Genomic DNA, 7,020 nt, shown 5'->3' on the forward strand with positions numbered 1-7,020 from the left:
GGCGTTATTTAGCCCGACAAGCTAGCATGATGACGTGCCAATGGATGCCTTGGTCTTCTAGTTTCATATGATACCAGGACCTTGACTCTAGCTGAGCCCGCCACAGCTTCTGAAAGACACGAATGTGGGCCGTATAAAGCTTAATTTATACTTATTAGAAAGTGTCGCTCAGCACATGGTCGCAGACGAAAAATAAAGTGTCGCTCATGTTGCTGCATTTATGCTTCTCTCCGCGGCGCAACGGTCACGTGATGCTAGAGACAGAGGGAGGCAGAGAACTAGTGCAGACAGGCAAGAGAGGGAATGCTGTCAGTGAATAGGCAAGATGTAACTGCAGCCGCATATAACGACACACAACCACACAATCACCTCCTCTCTCTCTGGGAAGTTGGTCACGGTGTTCTTTGTGATTTTCACGAAGTCATACATCAAGGACATGCTGATAAAAATACCGGGAGGCGGGGACACGCTCATTAATTTCATTTCAGTGAAAACTAAAACAAGGAAGTCGCGCGTGCCCGTCTATAGCCAATCAGACTTGCGCGACATTATGTGACGTAGTCAGCGACACTAGACATTTCACCAGGTAGCAGACGCTGCTCGCAGACACTTGAAAGTGTCGACTCAAGTCCTCATTTCTGTCGGCGACCGTTTCAAAAGTGTCGGCAGACGAAGCATAAATTGGGCTTAAGAGGTTTTAATTAAAGTCTCCTGATTGGATGGGCCTAGGCAATAATTGAGTGGGCCTAGGTCCAGCCAGGCCCACCAATAGCTACACCCCATCCTCCCTATACAATTTGTCAATATACTTGGGACTAAATTTCCATAGGCCTATGAAAATCTCCCAAAATTCCACTCTTTTCTTTAGACACTATGAGTGTGGCCTACAATATGAATACCCAAAGAAAAGACTGAAATAACTCCCGACATTGAGCACACGCACACACGCGCGCACACACACACACGCGCACACACACACACACACACGTGCACACGCACACACACACACCGGAAGTCTATTGAGCTATGAAAGGTTGATTAATCCCACATAGTCACATTAGGTCACCAGTCTCAGGCAACAGAGGGTTATGGAGAGGACAGGAGCCACTCCGAGTACTTCCTGTTTGTTAGAACTCGTTACGATGAGAATTAGCAGACATCATTAAAAGTTGACTAATTAGCCTTCAGAGTGAGCAACAAGACAGAGATGCTGTAAGCTACAAGGGAAGGAAAACGAGAAGATGTGTGTGTGTGTGTGTGTGTGTGTGTGTGTGTGTGTGTGTGTGTGTGTGTGTGTGTGTGTAGGTGTGTGTGTGTGTGGGGGGGGTCTGAGTGTGTCTTGAGTGTTGCAAGCAGTCCATATATGGAGTGCCACAGGGTTGGAGGAATAAGAGGTGTGTCTGAAATGTGTGTCTCTCACTATTAATTAACAAAAGACAAATTGCTGCCCTACTCATTCATACAAGTTGATTCCCACACTCCAGAAAACACACACACACACACACACACACACACACACACACACACACACACACACACACACACACACACACAGACAGACACACGCACGGATACATGCTCACACAGAGAAGACAGACAGAGACATTGAGAGATTTCCATGCCTTTGATGTTCACTGGATAGCCGTTCTCCTCCCCTGGCTGTCAGCACTCCTACCTATCCCTTTGCTTGTGTTTGAAGTTGAAACGGTCACGGGGGAGGAGGCGTTCTCCTCTCTTCCTCGTACGCCTTCAGCAGTGTCTGCTCTTTATCGGCGAGACGCCGGGTCGTCACGGCGACACGTTCAAGAGGGTTCTTCTGACCTCATGTTTTGAAGAGCATGCCAAGACAGCTGTTCCAGCGACGTCACGCGCATGACTCACACCATGAGAGCAAGTCACCCGCTTTACAAAGCAGAAGAATGCTTAGTAGGGATCATCCAGCTTATACATCACCTGAGCTGTTCCTGTATCTTCTAGGGATGGGCAATGATTTTTGAATTTTCAAAGTCATTTTATTAAAAAATAATACGTTTTGAACATGTTTAGATAATGATGTGGCACATGGGATGAGCAAAGTGCATCCAGACAAATATTATTAACAGCTTGTTTAAAGAGAGGGAACAGATCGGATCGGTATCGGCAGATGCTAGCGGTTGTGGTATCGGACATGAAAAAGTGGTATCGAGCCATCCCTACGAACCAGTACTGGGTACAAGCCCTTTGCCTACAAAACCTCAAGGTATGAATCCATTAGTGCTGGAAGCATTTCACAGAGATCTTAGTCAATGCTGACTTGGTTTTTCATGCAGATTCATCAGTGACACATACATGCTGGGAACATCCCATTCCACCGCACCTCACAGATAGTCTTTGGGTTGAGACCAGGGATCTGTGCAGGTCACTGGTGTAAAGTAAAGTCACTGTCACGTTTGTGTGTCACCGTCCTGAGATGATGCATACATCATGCACATTATCCTGCTGGACATGAAGAGATGCAACAATCCACAACACACACACACACACACACACACTGTACACACACTGTACACACACACACACACACGTTCAGAGATGTCCATGCCTTTGAAGTGAGCTGGATAGCCACTCTTCCTCTGGCTGTCAACACTCCACGCTCACCAAACCATTTGAAGTTGAAACAGTCATTTGGGATGCATTCTTCTTTGTCTCATATAAGCGCCTTCAACAGCCTGGGCGATCCTACCGGGACGCATTACTGTACCAACACTGTAAAACACTGCTTTACATCATCCTGTATTCATAGCTTTCAAGGGGCGTTACGTGCTGCCGGGAACGCCCACCTGACGGTCAAAAAAAAAACTTGTTAATTCCGCTGCTCGCCGAGTCGACTAGTTTCTCACGCTGTGTTTGTTCAGCCAAAATGCCGGATACCTGTTGTGCTATCGGTTGCACTAACTGACGAGGAGACACGCCTGGCTTGTGCTTTTACAGAATCCCGTCGGAGAAAGAAAACTCAGACAGGAGGAGGTTGTGGATTTGTGCGATTAGACGTGGTTCAGTCGATGGGGAGGGCAAATGGCTTTTTTTCTACCATCAAAGTACACACGTTTTTGCGGCCAACATTTCATCAAAGGTAAGCTCAAGTAACGTTAACGGGGTATTTTAATCATTATTGTAACGTTACTTGAGCTTACCTTTGATGAAATGTTGGCCGCAAAGACGTGTGTACAAACGGCTGAACAAACACCGCGTGAGAAACTAGTCGACTCGGCGGGCAGCGAAATGAACAAGTTTTTTTTTTGACCGTCAGGTGGGCGTTCCCGGCAGCACGTAACGCCCCTTGAAAGCTATGATTAGGACTTTGCAACTGTAAATCTCTTGACAACTCTGTGCGCATGCATGTGTGTGTGTTTCAGTGCAGCAGTATCTACTGCAGCAACCACCAGGAAGGCCTGTTAGAGGATGTCATTAACTGGCTCCCTGCGTTCATCAAGATCATTAGATCGCCTCGAAGCTTGGGGGGGAAGGGTGTGTTGCAGGTGTGCGTGTGCATGTGCATGTATGTAGCTCTCTACTCCCTGTGTGTGTGTGTGTGTGTGTGTGTGTGTGTGTGTGTGTGTGTGTGTGTGTGTGTGTGTGTGTGTGTGTTAGCTGATTCATTATGTAGGAGGATGAGATAAGTTCATGCAGAAACAGGTGAGCAAAATGGACTTTCTCTCTCTGGACACATGGCTTCCTTTCCCTGGATTTCAACAACAGCTAAGAATACTGCACCCAGATAAAATACACACACACACACACACACACACACACACAGAGACACAGACACACACACACACACACACACACACACTGTGCAGTGTGTAAGCCTGTAGGTGAGCCAGAAAGGGAGGTTCAAGCCTTCCCTTATGGCCCATTTCCACCGTCTAATATACAAAGTTCTACATGGACTGGCGCCGCCTCCTCTTGCTGACTTTATCAAATATCGTGTGACCGCCAACTCGACCCGTGTCACCCGGGCCATTACGAACAAGGTCTGTGAGGTCCCCTTTAGAAAAACTTCCTTTAGTCAGAAGACTCTATCCTTCATGGGAAGCACTCTCTGGAATAATCTACCTCCCTCGATTAGAGAATGCCCGAGTCTCGCCACCTTCAAAGGCCAGTTGAAAATATGGCTCAGATCAAACCAACAATGTGATCACAATTAACATACTTAACAGATCATTTGCCATGTTTTGCAGCATGCTCTGTGTGTTTTATTTATTTTATTTATTTTAGGTTTCACTAACCTTTTATACTATTAATTTTTTTTGGTACTATTAATTGTGTGTTTTAATCATTTTTGGTTTTACTAACTTTCTGTACTTTTAATCTTTGTTGTATTATTAATTTTTCTTTCGCTTTCATGATTACATCAACCTGCCATGGGACTACAGGTGGAAACTAGCCCTTGGGCTACAACCTGGCATATTTACTGTACGGCTGTACTGTTCATTAATGTGTAAAGTCCCATTCTTTAAATAAATGAATCTGAATCTGAAACCGCTGGTATCAACGCGGCCCCGCCCAGCTCATCTCGCTTTTTTGTCTCATTCCACCGATCAAAAACGGGGACAGTCCGGGTTGAGTTGGGGTTGAGTCGTGCTACTTTTCGTACCTGCCTCGTCGGGGTTCTATTCTGTGGACCCGGTACCATACGGTGACGTGAAAACATTGTAGACGACTGATTGGTCAGGCAGAATCGTGTTTACTCTGTCTATCCTACTGACTGTCAATGCAATGCTGCATACCAGTTTAGTGGGGCTTACCTTCTCTTCTGTTATGCTTTTCCATCAGTCTTTTGTGTTGCTGCCTTCGCCTCTGGTGAAATAAAATCGTGGCGGTGGTTTCAATTGTCCAAAAGTCCGCTGCTCAGGAAGCGCTTGTAGTTGAGCGCTGCGTCGGCTCCGCTAGGCCGCAGGCGGGGCTCTGGTGAAGCCGCGGTCTTGCCTGGTGAGAGGCCGCCGGGGTAGATGCTTCACTCTAGCGCAACCCCCGTCCCTCGCGCCCGTCCCTCGCGCAGCGCATGTGAGTTTTGACTAACAACAAAGTGATATCCATTCTCCTGGCCGATTGTCACATTTGCCCATGTACACTGTAGGTCATTTAGAGGCACCAGTATTTCATAAACAGTTTAAAAGTTCTGTGTATGGATTTAATTGTAACGTTATATGTTATAGCCTACTTCGGAATATGGGCGGAGGGCAGATATGCGGTCGCTATGACGACCAGGTGTGGGCGGGGGCAGATGACCAGCGGTGGAAGCAAAACGTCCATCGGGTTGAAACAAGTAGAGCCGAGTGCTGACGGGCTGTGCAGGGCTGTAAAATGTGGTGGAAATGAGCCATTAGTGACAGAGGCTGTGGATGTCAGTCCAGTCGAGTGGAAGACTCATCCTCAGACCACTCATGCTGATTGGACTAATGAGCCTTTAGGCGGGACATCTGCTCATTAGTCCAATCAGAGTCCAATACAAGGCGGGCGCATCTGCTTTTTTTATTATTATTTATTTATTTTTAAAATGGAAATGTAACAGGAACACGTTTAAATGTTTAAAGGTGAAACAGACAGATTTCCCCCTCTTTCAAAAAGTCCTTTGGAGTCCATCACAGCCACCAGAAACGCAAATAAATGATGAGAGTGATGAGTAAAAGCGCCCCGGCCACCTTGGCGTAGGCAGAGCAGGTGCTGAGGCGTTTGGCTTGGCTGCGGTACTTCTTCGACAGGCTGGACAGATTGCTGGCCTTTGTGTCTAGAGCAGAAAGAGCTTCACCACGTTGCAGAACCTCCTCGATGTTGGCCACCATAATCCTCTGCACATCATGCAGCTCTGTGCTAATGCTGCCCAGGTTCATCCTGGCCCTGTGGTGAATGTAGGTCTTCTTTGTCTTCTGGATGTACGTGTCGAACTCTATGAAAGAGTAGGGCCTGGATACTGTGGGCACCCTCTTCCCGTACTGCTCGTAGAACTCGTTTTGGATGTCCTCGAGGTAGGCAAACGCCACCTTCTTGGGAAAAGCCGCCTCGCACAGGGCCAGGTAGCACACGCCGTGCTGTATGAGAAGGTGAAAGGCCATGTCCCCGGCCTCCAGGGTGCAGCGGGGAGGACTGTGGGCGTTCAGCTTACGGAACAGCTGCTTGGCTTTACTCTGGTAGTGCTGGAAGTCTCTGTCTGACTGTTCGTCCTCCTGCATCGACGCAGCGAGCAGCAGCCCGTCCGCCGCACGAGCGATCATTGTAAACTGTATAACCATGTTGGCGGTGAACAATATCAGCTGTGTCCACAGTCCGTTCTGGCTCAAAAAGGCTGCCCCTTTTATAGTAAAGTATAAGATTGTAATAGCTTGAGTGACATCACTGGTGAATCACTCAAGATGACATCACTGATGATGTCACTCACTAATCATCATCATCATCATCATCAGTATATAAATGGGGAGCTGGGGCTCTGTCTGTTTGTTTCTCTGTCCCTGTCCCACAGTGGTGTCATAAATGACATCAGTGAATTACTCATACACCACAAGGCTATTATAGGTTCAGTGATGATGTCTCCGATGGCATCGTCAGTGACTGATGTCATCAGTGATGTCATACATAGGCATTGTGACATCATCAGTGATCTCATAAATTACATCATCAGTGAGGTCATAAATTCACTCACTATATAAGCGAGTGACACTGAAGCATGAGAAAAAGGGCTATGACTACTGAAGCTACATCATCATGAGGCACAACATAGCAGGCGAGCTGCAAATGCGAGCTGCATGACGAGCCCGCGCAGCATGGCTGGGCAGAGCAGCTCCATAAGTCACCACCTGTCAATCAAACAGTGGGGGCGGAGCTTGGACAATTGCAGAAAATGCAGGGGAAATGCTGACACTTCCTGTCTCTTTCAAATGCCTGTGCAGTTTCAGATCGATCGGCCGACCCGTCACGGAGAGAAATGGATTCAGACGGACGTTTCCTTCATTAAGATGTTCACAGGCCTCGCACCATTCACCA

The 7,020-nt window shown here is 47.4% G+C and overlaps 1 pseudogene across 1 annotated transcript; it reads right to left on the bottom strand.

Moving 5' to 3' along the window:
* Window positions 1–5,624: 5,624 nt before the first annotated feature.
* Window positions 5,625–6,272, bottom strand: LOC310796508 (vesicle-trafficking protein SEC22b pseudogene; annotated as a pseudogene). The gene has a single exon. The product of its transcript is annotated as a vesicle-trafficking protein SEC22b pseudogene (transcript).
* Between the last annotated feature and the right edge of the window lie 748 nt (window positions 6,273–7,020).

The sequence above is a fragment of the Poromitra crassiceps genome (assembly GCF_964638095.1).
Source record: "Poromitra crassiceps genome assembly, chromosome: 22".
Lineage (NCBI taxonomy): Eukaryota > Metazoa > Chordata > Actinopteri > Beryciformes > Melamphaidae > Poromitra > Poromitra crassiceps.